This window comes from Chionomys nivalis, chromosome 17, assembly GCF_950005125.1.
Source record: "Chionomys nivalis chromosome 17, mChiNiv1.1, whole genome shotgun sequence".
In the NCBI taxonomy this organism is placed as follows: Eukaryota; Metazoa; Chordata; class Mammalia; order Rodentia; family Cricetidae; genus Chionomys; species Chionomys nivalis.
The window spans coordinates 24,669,054-24,686,515 of record NC_080102.1 but is presented as its reverse complement, the minus strand read 5'-3'; positions in this window follow the sequence as shown (position 1 = coordinate 24,686,515).

The following is a 17,462-nucleotide window of genomic DNA, read 5'->3' as shown; positions in this document are numbered from 1 at the left end:
ACAATCATTTTATTGGAAAGAAGCCAAGCATAGAAAGAAAGGTTGCACATGGTCTTACCTACATGTGGAATGTAAGAAAAAAGTCATTGCCAGAGGCTTGAGTGAGAGATGGAGAAGGAGTGATCTGTGTAAATCAAATTACAGATACACAGGACTATTCTAATGTGCTATTATACAGTCAGTGATTATAGGTAATACTATGTACAATGCATATTTGAAAACTAGAAGAAATGACATGGAATCTGCAGCCATGATACCACAACAATATCGTTACCTGTACGAGACTTGGACATTGGTAATATTAATGCATGTGCAAATGTGAGAAATCTCCCTTGGATAAAAAAAATACAGGAAATGAATAATTACTGAAAAGGGGGAAATAATCATCCTTAAGACTGAATTCCAAGCTGGGTGGTGGTGGCGCATGTCTTTAATCCCAGCACTCTGGAGGCAGAAGCAGGTGGATCTTTTTGAGTTCGAGACCAACCTGGTTTACAAGAGCTAGTTCCAGGACAGGCTCCAAAGCTACAGAGAAACCTTGTCTCAAAAAAAAAAAAAAAAAAAAAGTTGAATTCCCAATGAATTTTATAATACCTACTGGTCAGCCCTGAAACCATGCACATAAAAGCTTTATTAAATAGACTCAACAGTTTGAATATCTATCTATCCATCTATCTATCTATCTATCTATCTATCTATCTATCTACCTACCTACCTATCTACCTATCATCTATTCATCCATTCATATCTCTCTCTGCATACACACACATATATATCAATAATAAAAAGAGACCATAAATTTCAGAGGAAGTAAGAGAGGGGCTGGAAGAAGGAACGGTAGAAGGATGTAACTATATTTTAATTTAAAATAGTATTAAGAATAAAAAAAAACTAGGACAGAGGATTTTGAATAGTTTTACTGCTGATAAGTGTTTAAAGAGTTGAATGTGCTTTTCCTGATTTGAGCATTGTATAATGTAGGCATACATCAAAATAATACATGGCGTCTTATGTACCAGGTAAGTGTTACAATGTTTACATTGAAAAAGTTCAGTGACTTGTTTATCAGAAAATGTAACTACTAGTAGACCCCTTCTCCAGCCCTCCAGCCTTCCTTTCAGCATTCTTCCCGCCTTCCTAGGAGCACAATGTGTTAGCCATGTCACCCTGAGCCCTAGTGCCAAGGGAAGCCAATGGAAACTGATTTTGTTTTAGGTCTTACTAGAAAGTGAGATGCTCGCCCCCGGAGCCAGTGTGGAAGCTCTCCAGATCGCAGCCTTCCTGCTGAGGGGGAAGCTCCACATCCTCATCCCTAACACTCATGTCACAGTTTTGGTGCAGGCCTTGTCACAACTGGCAAAATTTTTCTTCCGCTGAAAGCTGCTCATGCATATTCAGAAATGCAAATTAGAATGTGTCCTCTTAACTGGAAGGAAGCTAATAACCTGTAATCGTTGCCCGTGGCACTCCAACACTCAGTGTCTTCATTAAGCAGTGGCAAGGGAGGAGCTTTCTCATGGAAACCTGTTTTGTCTTTTTGACAGCTATGTACTAATTGTATGATGCCTTATATTTCTTCCGGGGGCACTCACTCTTTATTTGAAACTTAGAAGATAAAAAAGTAAAGTTATAATAGTTTCAATCATAGGACCTCAAAGTTAAGAGCTTTGTGAGAGATGCTCTCATCTGACATTTTGATGAAACTTAGCAATCATCAAGGAAACAAACCCCTGATGAGGTCTTTGAGAACATTTCTCAGTTAGGTTAATTGAGATAGGAAGACACAGCCTAAATGTGGGTGGCATCACTAAGAAATCACACTGCATGTAAAGGAGACACCTGGCTGACAAGCAGCATTTATTGCTCTGTTTTGTTTTTCCTTTCTGATTGTGGGTGGGTACAATGTGACCAGATGCATCCACCTCTGTCACCATGCTTTCTCTGCTGTGATGGACTGTAACTTCAAGCTATGAACTCAGACGAATCTTTCCTTAAATTGCATTTGTCAGTTCTTTCATCACAGAGCATGAAAAGTAACAAAACACATTAAAACCACCTCATTTTATCAGTCAAAGAAAACAGAGCTCTGGAACCAAATCAATTGTTACAAGGTCACATGTCACATACTGAGCCTCCCTCCCTCATCCCTTGATTCTCCTCTTCCTGATCATTTTTATTGCTCTCCGTTTGTTTTCTGTCATGCCTTGCTTAAAAAAATTGAAAGCAATGCATTTTGAACTGATTACACACCATTTTCGGGCCAGCTCTTCAAAATGCAGAGATACAGAGCTTTGCAATTAGATAGAGAAAACAAATAAAGGTACAAACCACATCTAATGGGTTGTAAGGATATATACATCGTGCCTTAGACTAGGACCACCATAGTCAACAACACATGTAATCACTTACCATTGCTCAACATGTCTTTTGTAGGATGAAATGTGACTATTGATATGGGAAGTATTGTCAGTAAAGTACGATATGAGCCCTTCCTGCCTAGAACCTGCAATCTAGTAAGGAGCCAGCAATGGGGCAAATGTGTTACTGACTTGATACTATTGCACACACAAATACACACAACAGCACACCAGCAAGCCTGGGAATCTGGGGCTTTAGCTCAGAGAACAGCCCTTGCCTTATATGGAGAATGCCCTCAGGCCAGTCTCTCTGCTACTGTCATAACTGAAAAATATAAAAGAAGGAAGGAACTATTCCTATGCTGTGTAAATTTCCTACCACATTTTCTCCTCTTTCCCCTCATTTAAGCAATTTTCTTTATTGGCCTTTCTGGCAGCTTATACCTCTCACAAGATCATACATATTGAATCTCTTTTTTTTCAAGTATTTATTGGTGATCTGATGTTTGGAGAACTGTCTGTTTAAATCTCTGTCTAGGTTTCTCATCTTTTTACTCTTCTTGATTCTTTAAGACCGCCCCTTCCATCTAGACCCTCCCCTTTTCTGTCTGTCATTAGCAAACAAACAGGCTCTTATTTTCACTCTCCCACTCTTCAACTGCCCAGTGTTCAGCTGCAGGTGCAGTGTGCAGCTGCCTCTGCTCCCTTCATTTGCTGCATAAAGGTTCTCTGGTGACATTTAAGATAGTCACCAATCTGACGACAAGGCAAGGCCAGCTCGGGCACCCTCTCAACTATTGCTTAGGGTCTTAAATACTACTTTTAGGTATATATCCAAAGGATGTTCAAACGTGCCTCAAGGACATGTGCTCAACTATGTTCATAGCAGTATTGTTTGTCATAGCCAGAACCTGGGAAAAACCTAAATACCCTTCGACCAAAGAATGGATGAAGAAAATGTGGTACATTTACACAATGGAGTACTACACAGCAGAAAAAAATAATGTCATCTTGAATTTTGCAGGCAAATGGATGAAGCTAGTAAACATCATTTTGAGTGAGGTAACCCAGAACTAGAAAGACAATTATCACATGTACTCACTCATAAGTGGTTTTTAAACATAGAGCAAAGAAAACTAGCTCACAAATCACAATCTCAGAGAACCTAGACAACAATGAGGACCATAGGAAGGGTTTCAACTTTTGTAGTGGACCCTAAGTTGAATCACGTATTGGTTGGTGACTTCCACAAGTTTTGTGTCACCATTACACTAGCACATCTTGAAAGCACGACACCAAAGTAGATCAAATGGTTTGTGACTAGGTTGGTGTTTGTTTCCCTTTTGGTAGTTGCAGAGTACCTCCTGAAACTAAAGAGGTTAGCACGTATGAACAAAGGCCCTAGGTAAGTACCAGCTCAACCTCTCCACAAGGAATTGTGTAGAAGCTGTTTTCAGCAATGGGTCCTTGCTGTCATTTTGTGAAGAGCAACATACAGTCCTGGCAACAGCCTAGGTTGTTTAGGGGTTACTATGGAACCCCTTTGTCCAACAACTCAATTAGAGGCAACCCATTTCTGGTACTGGAAGCTTTATTTAGTGACAAGAGATGCCCAGGTGATTTCACTATTTGGTGATTTCACTTAGATTGCCTTCATATGTGCATATATTTTTTTTTGGTTTTTTTGTTTGTTTGTTTGTTTGTTTGTTTTTCGAGACAGGGTTTCTCTGTAGCTTTGGTGCCTGTCCTGGAACTAGCTCTATATTTTTATGAATCTCCTAGTGTATTAGGTTTCCAAATTACCCTCCAAGTGGCTTTTAATTGAAGTTGTCTCTCCCAGTATCCATTTGCTTGTCATCTCCCTTCTCTTCCCTACTTAATGCTCCTGTCCTATCCCGCACCACTCATCTGTCCACCGCTAACTATTCTATTTCTCTTTTCTATGGATATTGATCTGCTCCCCCTAGTCCTTTACTCTATACCTAACTTTTGTACCTCTTTGGATTGTAGCTTGATTATCATTAACTGAACAACTGATATCACCATATAAGTCAACACATACCATATTTGTATTTCTGGGTAGGGGTTGCCTTATTAGGGATAATTTTTCTAGTTCTATTGTCTTCCTGATAATTTCATGATTACATTTTTTTTGAAGAAGCACTGAGTAATATTTTGCTGTGTAAATATAACACATTGTCTTTATCTATTTGTCTGCTGAGAGACATCTAGGTTGTTTATAATTACTGGCTATTATGAATATAGCAGCAAAGAACAGAGTTGAGCAAGAGTCTCTGTGGTATGATGAAGCATCCTTTGTGTACATGCCCAAGAGTGGTACAGCTGGATCTTGAAGGAGATCGATTCCCATTTTCCCGAGAAAACATCACACTGATTTCCATAGTGACTATAGAAGTTTGTGCTCCTACAGCAATGTATGTGAGTGTCTCTTACTCCTTATTCTTGCTAACACAAGCTGCCATTTGCTTTGTTGATGTTACCTATTCTGAAGGATGACTAAGATGAAATCCCAATGTAGTTGTGATTTTCAATTCCCTTATGACGAAAGATGTTGAACTATTCTTTGACTGTTTCTTAGTCACTTGAGTTCCTGCTTTTGATAATTCTCTATTTAAATCTGTTCCTTATTTTCAAATTGAGGTTTTTGCTTTCTTGATATCAGTTATTGAGTTCTTTATTGAATACTAGGCTCAATCAGATTTGAAGTTGGTAAGAATATTTTTCCATTATGTAGGAATGATTGTCCAAATGATTGTGCCCCTTACCATGTAGAAGCTTTTAAATTTCACAAAGTCTCATTTATTAATTGACCTTAGTATCAGTTCTAATGGTGTTCTGTTCAAAAAACATTTTTCTTGTCAGTGAATGAGTTCCAGGATATTCTCCACCTTCTCTTTTATCAGGTTTAATGTATCTGATTTTCTATTGAGGTCTTTGGTCTATTTGTAGTTGAATTTTGTGTAGAGCAGTAAATGTGGATCTATTTGTATTCTTCTACATGAAGACATCCAGTTTGACCATCACCATTATAGAAGATGTTATCTTTTCCCCAGAGTGTATGGTTTCTTCATCAAAAATCAGATTTCCACAGGTGTGTTGATTTTTGTCTGGGCTTTCAGTTTGACTCCATTTATCAGTATGCCTGTTTTTGTGCCAGTACCACATTATGGGAGCTTCTATAGTACACATACTTCCTACCTGGCTACTGGCCAATCAGCGTTTATTTAAAACATAATTGCCGGAATACAGAATTGTCCCACACCACACGGTAACTACTGCGGTTGGTGTTTTCCTTCTGTAAGGGTGGTTTTGCAGGTTTTATCATGGAATGTTTTATATCCTCCATCTATTGTGATTGAAAGTTTTGCTGGGTATAGTAGCATGTTCTGGTATCACCCTGTCTTTAGTGACTCCATGAAGATATGGTACTGAGTTTCTATAATCTGAGATCTCATAAACATTTTACTTTTAACATAATAGTAATAGTGGTCAACAACATAGTTTTGTTCTTTTTTTTCCATTTAACACTTCATCGTACACTAAATATCTTTAAACTTTTAATGAACTTAGAAATCATTTTCACTTTTGTCTTTGAACAGATATATAGAAGTAGAAATAGAAAAGCAAAATTATATCAACATTCTCTTTTTTGTATATTCTATGTACATGCTATTTAAATATGTATAAAATCACATACACACTCATCACTTTTTTTCAATTTGCTTTACACAGATGATACTTAGATAATTTTACTAATTTGTTTTGATTATTCCAATTTTCTTACATGACAATTTTGGCTTATGATATTTTTAGACCTTCTTGTTTTAGTACTATTGCTTTTATTTTACTTCTGCATATAGTTTAATCCCTACAATACATTATTTTTCTGTAAGTCGGTATCCATTTCTTCTACCATATCTTCAATCTTCAATTCCTGAGATTCTCTCCTCCATCTCTTGCATTCTGTTGGTAAAACTTGCTTCTGAGTTTCCTGTTTGAGTTCCTAAATTTTTCACTGTCATATTTCCCACATTTTGAGTTTTCTATATTGATTCTATTTCCACTTCAGGTCTTAAACTGTTTTATTCATTTTCCTCCACGGTTTGCTTGTGTTTTCATAGAGTTCTTTAAAGGATTTATTCATTTCCTCTTTAAGGAAATATATTTAAAAAGCTATTTAAGGTGGTTGTCTTGTGCTTCAGCTACACTGAATTCCCAGACCCTACTCTGGTAGGATTGCTGGGTTCCAGTGGAGAAACACGATCCTGCTGTTATTGTTTATGTTTTCACACTGGTGCGCAAGAATTTGGGTTTGGGAAGATGTAATTCTAGGTGCTGGTATCTGGTCTTTGTTGAATAGGTGCTCTGTTCCTTGGTTTCTGTTGACATCTCTGATTCTACTGAGAGTGTGCTGGCTGTGTCTTGCTTGGTAGGACATTCTTCCAGAATCCTAACAGCTGTGGGCAATAGAGGTTCCAGGTAAAATGTGTTTCTAGGTATTGTGAGCTTATACCTAGGAATGGGGATGGACTTGGAGGTGGGACTGAGGGGGTCCACAAGAGGGAAGAAAGAATGTTCTTTCAACATCTGCTTAGTCTCCTGGGAACTGAAGCAGAGAGAAAGAAGGAGCTGCATCAGTCAGAATTTTACAGAGTTGGGCATGAAACTAGGGGATTGGATTTGGAGGAGAGAAAGAAAAGGTGCAATTTAATAAATTTAATAAATCTGCAATTTATCTACCTGCATCACTGGTCAGGGTCTCACAATAATTTTTCAGTCCCTGAACATGAGATGTTTTAGCATCTCTGGTGACTTCTTTAAATTTTTTGAGCTGTTAAAATTTCATTGCTTATGTTTTCCAACTCCTTGATTAGGTTTATTGCTAGTCATTTGGGAGGATGTTAAGTAAATGTGATTGTTTTTTAAAATTTCTTTCCAAGTATTCATTATTTCTATTTAGAAAATACACTCATTTAAACTTTTAAAGTATGCATACAAGTGTGTCCACAGAGGCCTGAAAAGGGTTTTGGAAACTCTGGAGGTGTAATTACTGGTGGTTGAGAACTATAGAGCTGAACTCTGGTCATCTGAATAAAAACAACCTTTCTTCACCACTAAGCCATATCTCCCTTACAAGAAAAGCTACCAATTATTATATGATGCATTTATATCCTGATAATTGTTTAAATGTGCTTATTATGTCACTTTCTGATGGATATTTAGGTTTTTAAAAGTATATAAGTAGGATCGAAACCTAGTGCCATTGTCCTTGGCTTCTCATCAGCCTTCATTGTCCGCCATGTTCAGAGAGTCCAGTTTCAACCCATGCTTATTCAGTCCAAGTCCAGCTGGCCTTGGTGAGCTCCCAATAGATCAGTTCCACTGTCACAGTGGGTGGGTGCACCCCTCGTGGTCCTGACTTCCTTGCTCATGTTCTCCCTCCTTCTGCTCCTCATTTGGACCTTAAGAGCTCAGTCCGTTGCTCCAAATTGGGTCTCTGTCTCTATCTCGATCCATCGCCAAATGAAGGTTCTATGGTGATATGAAAGATACTCATCAGTATGGCTATAGAATAGGGTCATTTCAGGTTCCCTTTCCTCAGTTTCCCAAGGTACTAGCTGGGCGTAGCCTGTTTGGATGCTCACCTTCCTGGACCTAGATAGAAGTGGGAGGACCTTGGACTTCCCGCAGGGCAGGGAATTTGGACTGCTCTTCAGTACCTAAAGGGAGGGGGGGGATGGAGTGGGGGGAGGGGGAGAGGAGTGGGGAGAGGGGGAGGGGAGGATGTGTGGGAGGAGGGGGCGGGAAATGGGAAACAGGGAGGAGGCGGAAAGTTTAATTTAAAAAGAATAAAATAAAAAAAGTATATAAGTAGATCATATGCAAAAAGGGCTAATCTGATTTCTCTTTTACTATTTTATCCTTTTTTCTAAGATTTTCTTTATTTACTCCTTTGGCTAAGAATTCCAACACTAGACTTGAAAGAGTGCTCATTCTTATTGTTGATTTTAGGGGATGCCTTAGGTTTGTCTTCACTATGTTAGATATAAATGTGTTGTGTATATCCTTAATTATATTGAATCCATTTGTCTAACTTTAATTTCTTATGGAAATTTTATCATGAAGTGCTATTGAATATCATTTTAAAAGGCAAATTCAATTTCCATTGAGATAATCATATGGTTTCCATACTGTAATATCTTGTATTCCAGTCTATTAGTTTGCTTTCATTGAAGCATATTTCCATCTGTGGAATGAAAATGAGTTGGTCGCCGGGCGGTGGTGGCGCACGCCTTTAATCCCAGCACTCGGGAGGCAGAGGCAGGTGGATCTCTGTGAGTTCGAGACCAGCCTGGTCTACAAGAGCTAGTTCCAGGACAGGCTCCAAAACCACAGAGAAACCCTGTCTCAAAAAAAAAAAAAAAAAAAAAAAAAAAAAGAGTTGGTCATGGTGTTGATTTTTAAAATTTATGTTCACTTTGATTTGTAAATTTGAGGAATTTTGCATTATATTTATCATGGGGATTGGTCTTTAGCTCTCTTTTGAATCAGGCTTCCTTCACTGGGCAAGTTTTACATCATTTCTGCCTTTACATTTGTAAAATAGTTTGAGGAATATTGGTGTTTTGCCCAACTCTTGTTAGTTTCCTTTAGGGATTTGTAGACAAATGGTCAGTTTTCTTTCCCAGGAAATGTCTAGATAGCATTTTCTGCGTATGACAATGCTCTGGAAGAGAACTTTCATTCACTCATGAGAAATAAATTATGTAGGAGAGTGACTGAAGTGTAATCTTGTAGGAGCAAACCATAATAAGCTAATTATGAACAGATGAGCCAAAGGAAGTTCTCTACTTCCAACAATTATCACCTGCCAGAGTAGGACTCAGCCATGGATAAGTTTATTGGTGGCCTGAGCCTCAGTAGTTTACCCTGAAGCAATACCTGGTTGTAGGAAGAATCATAAACTAAGATTATCTGAGCACCACCCAAGAACAGACCATCCAAAGGAAATGCCTAATGTTCCAACCGCTGTAGATAGGATCACCTGCTAGCACACACTCATGAGGACACCCCTAGACAAATGTCAGCCAATCAGGGGTCCTGAACTTCAGAAACTCTTCATTCCTGTCTTTACTACTATAAAAACCTAACTCTAACTGAGATTGGCGATCTCTGTTTATTCCAATATGTTGGACATGTGGAGAGACCAAGTCTGCAAACTTGCATAAAATAAAGGCTCTTTTCTTTTACGTATGGAACTCGATCTCCTTGTTGGTTTTCGGGGGACTTCGCGAATTTGGGCATAACACTCTGAGATGTTAATCTTTGTACCAGATAAGGCTTTTCCTGGGCAATGAATTATAGACTAATGAGTCACTTGATAAAACATAGCTTTAAAGGTTCTTGACTTCTTTATGCACAGATTTTATGTGTATGGTGCATGAAGATGGGTGGAGTTAGAATATTAAACTATCTCATATTAGTAGTCCATCCACCATGTCCCAGGAGATACAGATATGCAATGGTACCATTGCCTTGTAAATGAGATATTATGTAGGAAATTTTATGCTGGGTGTTATTTAGGCCCATGCATACCATAGAAACAAATTTTCAAAACATATTTAGTCTGGTGATAAATTTTACACCTCAGCCTCTAACTCAGTCTTCACAATAATCCTATGAGGCATGTGCGTGTGTGTGCTCTAGATAAAAACATGGGCTCAATTTTTTCTCCTCATATTAAAGAGTACATGACAATTTGGAAGTTTATTGCCTCAAAATATTTATTGTCCTCAACTTGGAAAGAATAATCATAAAAAAATTGTTCAACTCAGAGAGCTAGAGAGATCAAGTAAGGTAGCTTGTAGATCGCTCCAAAGAGTATATTATCATTAAGAAAGTGTTTTTATATTTAAATATTTTAATTTTCATTTTCCATATAGAGACTTAAAGGTCAGAAAAGTTGTGGAGCTTGTTCCCGGTGGTAAGATCACATAAAAGCAGTAGGATGGGTTTGAGCTCAGGTGTGCCTTAGAACCTATTCTGCTCCTTGAGTTCTACAGTGAAAATGATATAACATTTTATCTTCTGAGGTTATAATAAGACTTCTTCTTTTTTCTACCTTTCCTCTCTCTGGACCCTTCTATATAGCCTTTACTTTCTGTTAAAATCATGGTCTCTTTTTACATTAATTGTATATCTATATACACACATGTACACACACATATCCCTAAATATATAAATATACCCTGCTTTGTCTGAATGTAATTTGTGTATGTTTTCAGGGATGAGCATTTGGTGTTGGATAATCACTGATATGCCTTTCCCTGGGGAGGACTAGCTCTTCCACTCTGTGCAGTCCTTAGTTGTGTCTAGTTCTTTGTACAGGGTCGAGGTCTCCTGGGCTTGACAACATCCAATTTGGCACTATTGTTGCTCTTGTTTCACTCATGTTTAGGCAGTCATGCTGGTGAGACCTAATGAGTATAGATTCTGATATTGTTATGAGTCACAATCTCACAGAAAATATCTGATCACCTGACTCTTACTGTCTGCCTCTACTTTCACAATGATCCCCGAGTGTTAGCTACAGGAGATAAATTGTAGATACAACTGTTGAAACTGGGCTCTACAACTCTACATTTTATTTTGTTCTGTTTGTTTGTTTGTTTGTTACAAAGAAAAGTTCCTTGAAGAAGGGTGGGAACTACTCTTATCCGTGGGTTTAAAGACATATATTTAGAGTGTAACTAGGGATTATGCTGCTATAATAAGGTGGTATTTATAGGTGCTCCTTCAAGATCTACAGTTTCACTAGCTCTGGGGAGTTGGTTAGGTTTCCAGCACTAGGCATGACTTTTCTCTTATTTAATAGGTCTGTTTAGAGAGCTTTTGAAGGTAACCTTTTAAAATATAACATTAACATTCTCACAAAGGAAGCATCTAGGTGTTAATGCGTTTTCATACCAACTTAGTAAGCATTTCTTGAACATGTATTTGGTGGAAGACACTATAGGAATTGTATTGGAGATCAACTAATGCAAGAGACCAATTGATACAGCAGAAAACACACACACACTCACTCAGGGAGATGTATGAAGTTGTGCTAATATGGACGTGGGGAGGATCTGGAAGGAGTTGGGGCAGAGGAAAGAACATGACTAAAATATATTATATTAGCGTATCTAAAATAAAAATAATATTGTATGTGAATATATGTGTTGGTGTGTATGTATGCCACATATATGCAGCAACTATGAAGAGTAGAAAAGGGTCTTGGAGTCTCTAACACTAGGCTTGCAAGTGGTTGTAAGCCATCTGAAGTGGGTGCTGGGAATGAAACTCAAGGTTTGTTGGAAGAGCAAAAGCTATTACTCATTGAATCATCTCTCCAGCCCCACTGCCTGAAGGATGTTAGGACTTTTAGAATCCCACAGAATTAAAGTGACAGTTGGTACCTTTGTCTCTTACCTGATAAGAGGAAAAGGCTGAGCTTTTCAGGTAAAGAAGATGCTGACTATCAGGTTTCTGTGTTCTATATGGCCTTTGTTTATTAAAATACACTTTTATACACCTAAGGTACTAAAAAGAGTCTTTCTTATTGATTCTTTTGTTGTTGTTAAACTATTTTCCTGTATGTAATAAAATCATGATCGTTTTTACTATTCCTTGCTAGCTCTTGTTGATCCATAGTTGCATTAAATCAATTGTACTTAATCATGACAGATAATACTTTCAATGAGTGCTGACCTTTGTTTACTGCTAATGGTAATTTTGAATAATTTTATATGTATGTTCACCAGAGATGTTGACATGTAATTTTCTTTTCTTGGGGTGTCAAGTTACTACTATGAGTACTTTATTCTATAATATGACTTTGAGAATGTTCCTTTGTCTTAAGCTTTTTAAGGGAGAAATTTTGCAAATGGCTGGAATTATTTATTTAATTGTTTGACTGAGTTCATGCATGGAATTTTTTGTTCTAAGCTATTTTTTTTTGCAGGAATTTTGATTGCTGCTTCTAGATCCTCATTTTCTGTCTTTTCAAATGCTCTATGGTCTATGATTCAGTCTTGGTGGTTATGTTTCTTTCAATTTACTCATTTCTTTCAGCCTGTTGGCAAATTATTCATAGTGTTATAGGGTTATTTATTCTTGTGGTTTCAGTTATAATTTTGTTTCTTTTATGATTTTATTCATTAAAGCTCTCCTTTTCTTGATTACTTTAAGCTCTTGTCAAATTTGTTAATCTATTAAAATCTTCAGCTTCATCAATCATTCCTATTATTTTCTTTGTTTTAATTATTCCTGCTCTGATACTGACTTTGTGAATAATTGATCTACATGTATCTAGCCAAGTGAAGAATAAAGCAAGGCTGAGAATTTTCGTGTAGGCATCTATTGCTGTAAATCTTCCTCACAGATGCACTACTTCTGAATCCCCTGCCTTGTTGTATTGTAGTAGCTCTTCATCTGTCTTGATCTGTCAGTGTTTCATTTATTTTCCTCTTCATTTCTCTTTGAGCCATTGATCTTTCCAGAGCTTATCATTTCATTTTCATAGATTATGAGCTGTTTCATTGTCTCGAGTTACCGAATTAAGCTTCATAAAATGTGGTTAGAAAAATATTCTTAATAAGATTTAATTATTTTCAAAGTGGTTAACATTCATTTTGGAGTTTATGATCTATTGTGGTGAATGTTGCATGTTGACTGTGGAAGAATCTTTATTTTCTGCTTTGGATGGAATAGTCTATAGTTACTTGAGCACAAGCACTGTGATATGATGGCAGACAGTCTGGTAACCCAGACAGCTGCTAAGTGATTAACTGGCAGGTTGAGAATAAGGTGAGGGAATGCTGGACAGCAGGGTGGGACAGAGCAGGAAGGGGAACAATTTCATCATGCTATTATGAATGGCATGCAATGTAAAACTTATTAAAGTGTTTGTTTCTAGAATTTTCCATCTCACATATCCCAAGCAATTTCATCACATTCCTATGAATGATATGTCATTTAAAGCATAAATTGTTTATCTTGAGAGCTTTCTATTTCATATTTTCAGACTGTGTTAATCATAGCTATTGAATAAATATTCGGAAAACAAAACTTTAGATAGGCAGGGGGTACCATTTCAAGGCTATAACACAACAGCAATTTAACAGCTATTTCAGGCTAATATATTCAATCATATTCAAAATTTCTCTTATTTTACTTCCCCTTTGCACCAATGCTATTTTATGGTATGAATGTCATAGCCTACATTTAAAATCTATTTATATTCATTCTTGGAGAATTTTATACATTGGTGCAGTGTATTTTGATCATGTCCATTTCCCATTCCTTTCTCGAAGTCTTCTTAGATGTACTAGGCACATCTTCCTCTCAACTCCATGCCCTCTTTGTATTTAATTTTGATCATTTTTATAACCATGAATCCAAATTGGGATGCTCATGTATGCATGTGTACACAGACATCTGCTGGATCATGGAAAACTCATCATGGACTATGCCGTTAAAGAAAACTGACTCTTCTTCCTCCATCAGTCACCAACTGACAATACATTATTATGCTCGAATTTTAACTGGACTAGTCTTATGCAGGCAACCACAGCTACTATGATTTCGTTAGTGCAAGTGCCCTGCCATGTCCTGAACACATTGTCTTGAAACAGTCCTCCCCAACCTCTGCTTCACAAAACCTTTTGCCTATTCTTTTGCGATTTTCCTTGAGCCTTAGAGTAAAGGGGAATGATATGAAGATATTGCATTTAGGGAAGAAGGCTGTGTTTTTAATTGTAATACTTTAAATTATGTATACAACTTCTTCTTTTAAAGTGATTATGTACTACACTGTAAGAGTATACTGAATTTGACAATGTGCCTGCCTTTACGTCGGTGACCTATTTTTGTGTCCTTTCCTGTTGGCATGTCTTTCATTTCAATTTGCAGATGTCCTGTTACCTTTCTTGGGAGCAGATCTAAAGGTAAAAAGTTTCTTCAGATTTTATTTGTCTGGAGGCCCTCTATACTTAATTTTAGAGTTTTGCCCATAGATTTTGTTTTTGCTGATTTTGTTTTCTATAAATACTGGGCAGATCCAGGTAGGCATGGATCCTAGGGGAGACCACTGTATCTGGGAGAGTGGATTGGCTTCAGCTTTACAGTTACAGCCTCATATTGCCATGTATGTGTGAATCTTACTGAGGACTTGGGAAAACTTCTACCAGGTTACTCAGCAGGTTTCTATGAGAGCTAAATTGCCCCAAAACTTTAGCTGAGAGTCACACAGTTGCCTTATAATACACAGTTAGTTGAAGGTTTGCAGTCCTGACTCAGAAAACATGAGCCGATATGATTTCTGCTGGGTCCCAGGCTGAGCAGGACTGCTCATTGATTGTGATTAAGAAGGTCTAAAGCTAAAGTAGACTGATTCATGTCTCTGGTGGTTTGAGTGAGATAACCGTCATATTTTCAGTTATTTGAAAACTTGGTTCCCTGTTGGTGTCACTCTTAAGGGAGGCTGAGGTGATGTGCATCGCTGGAGGTTGACTTTGAGATTCTCAAGCTTCCTGTCATCTCCAGTTCACTCTCTCTGCTCCCTGTTTGTGGCTGGAAATGAGCGATCTCAGCCACTGTTCTAGCTGCTGTGTCTGCCTGCTGCCATGTTTCTCCACCAAGGTGATAATAAACTCTTATCCCTCTGGAACTGAAAGCCACAAATAAGTCCTTTCTTTTATAAACTGCCTTGGCCATGCTGTTTTATCACAGCAATAGAAAAAAAAAACTATCATCATAAAAACCCACATGACTGAGATCAGTTGGCTAGAGTTGGGACAGGGAGGTATGGCACAAATTTAGCTCCTTTAAGACATTTGGTGGGTAGTGATGATGGCTGAATTAAGATCACAGTGGCATCTAGCAAAGTCCACCAGCTAATGGAACTGTTGCAAGGTCTTTATCCAGAGACACAGTGATGAGCCTGTCACTCAGCTTTACAATATCTTGCCTGAATCCCGAAATCCCACTAAGGTGATTCTGCCCACATACAGATGCCAAATTGTGGCTGTGGCAATATGAGCAGGGAGTCCTAATGATACTGTGGAGGTATCATCTTGATAGATGAGTAAGTATTCAAAGAAAAAATACATAGGGCTGCTTCAGATGATTCAAAGGTGGTTATTGATTAGGATCTGTGAGAATGGATGAGCAATAAAAGAGATTAAGAAACTGAGAATATAAAATATGTGATTCCAAAAGTGAGATATAGTCTTCCTGGGATCAATTGTAGGAGCAAAGGCTTAGAAGAAAATGTAGATAGCATAGGTTTTGCTTTACTCAGAGATGACAAGTAAAATCTTCATACTGAGTACAGGAATCGATGTGGAATCTTTTAGCAGACTGAAAAGATTCTTCAGGCTCTGCCAGATGAAATCTAATGACGATAAACAAGACTTGCATGTTAGAATCTAAATAGTCATTTGCAGAAAAAAAAAAGCAGATCTCAGGTGTGTAGATACTCAACAGTCATACACACACGCACAATGGACTATAAAAAATGAATTATTAGGGGTTAAGGAGTCTTAGCTCTACCCCTTAGAGCAGGGTGGTCTGGAGTATAACCTGCAACCTCAGCTGAATTTCCTGTAAATAAGGCTGGCAATAGCTGACTGCTCCCTTCCTTGAAGATTAAATCTAAATATATTTCAAATACCAAATAGATTGCCAGACACACTAGTGACCCAAGAAGTAGTAATTTACGTCTCCGCATTGATTACACACCTGAACTGACAAAGGACCTGTTCCATGAGGATACCAACAAATTAGGACCTCTGAATTAAAAAAAAAAAAAAAAAAGAATGACTTACATGGTAAGCATCTTGAATACCACATTCTCCCTGTGTCATTAAAGGGAAGTAAACAAACTTGGTATGGCTGATATATGGATATATATGTTATACATATAATATTATATATTATGACTCATTATAATCTATTATATTTTAACATATTATACCATTGTATATTATAATATAAATATTATGCAGGCGCTTCTGAATACAGGCAAAATAAAATGTATTGAATAGTTTTAGAATATAGAACAAGAATCATCAATCCCTTTGAACTCCTTAGTCCCTCTTTATGCTTCAAATCTTATGCCAGTATCACATTTTAAGATTTTTTTTAATGACTAATTTTTTCACAGCACATTTCTATTGTTGATTATCTTTCTCTGCAGGATATGTAAGTTCCACAAGACCGGGGCCATGCCCATTTATAAACCACTATATCCCCAGTCATCGGCATGAGACCAGAGATATAGATGTTGAATATGGCTCCTTACCACTTCAGGGAAGGGAATTCATAGGAATGATGGATGACACTCAGATACTGTGTGTCAGGGCAGGCTACAGCAGAAGAACCTAAAGAGAAGCTAGCCCCAGGTACACATTAGCTACCTTTATGATCAGAAACTGATTTAACCTAGTTACTAATCTCTTTTAGCACAGTGGTCAGACTTTCCGCATTCATCCCTGGGCACTTAATAGGATTTCCATCTGAACATGTGGTCATATTGCTGAGAGCTAATAGGGAGAAATAACTTTGCTAATCTAAGGACAATTTCCAAGTTAATGAAGTGGAAATTATCAGAGGGAAAGAAGGTCAAAGCCCAGGCAGAGGCTTTTAGCAAAGGCAGGCAGCCACAGCAGGCACCTAAGGACAAGGGGCTCACATTTGATTGGGAGGGCATCTTAGTCATGCAAATTAATGGAAAGGAAGTAAGAAGGGAGTTACATTGGGGATGAGCGATGATGGCAAGTGACTGGAGACGTATGGCCATGGAGAAAACTGAATTATGTCAGCTTACAGTGATTCACAGATAACAGCAAGAGGCCCTACAGAGGCAGACTGAACATTCAGGGTGTTATGTAATCACGCCCCAGTGATGCATGAAAGCACCATGCATTCTGGTATTTGCAATCTGACACACTTGCTCTGTTGAAGAATCCTGGGGTTTTGTGGCCCTGGAGTCTCAGTTTGCATAGCTAAAAGAAACATTGCCTAAATCTTTTCAATACCTAG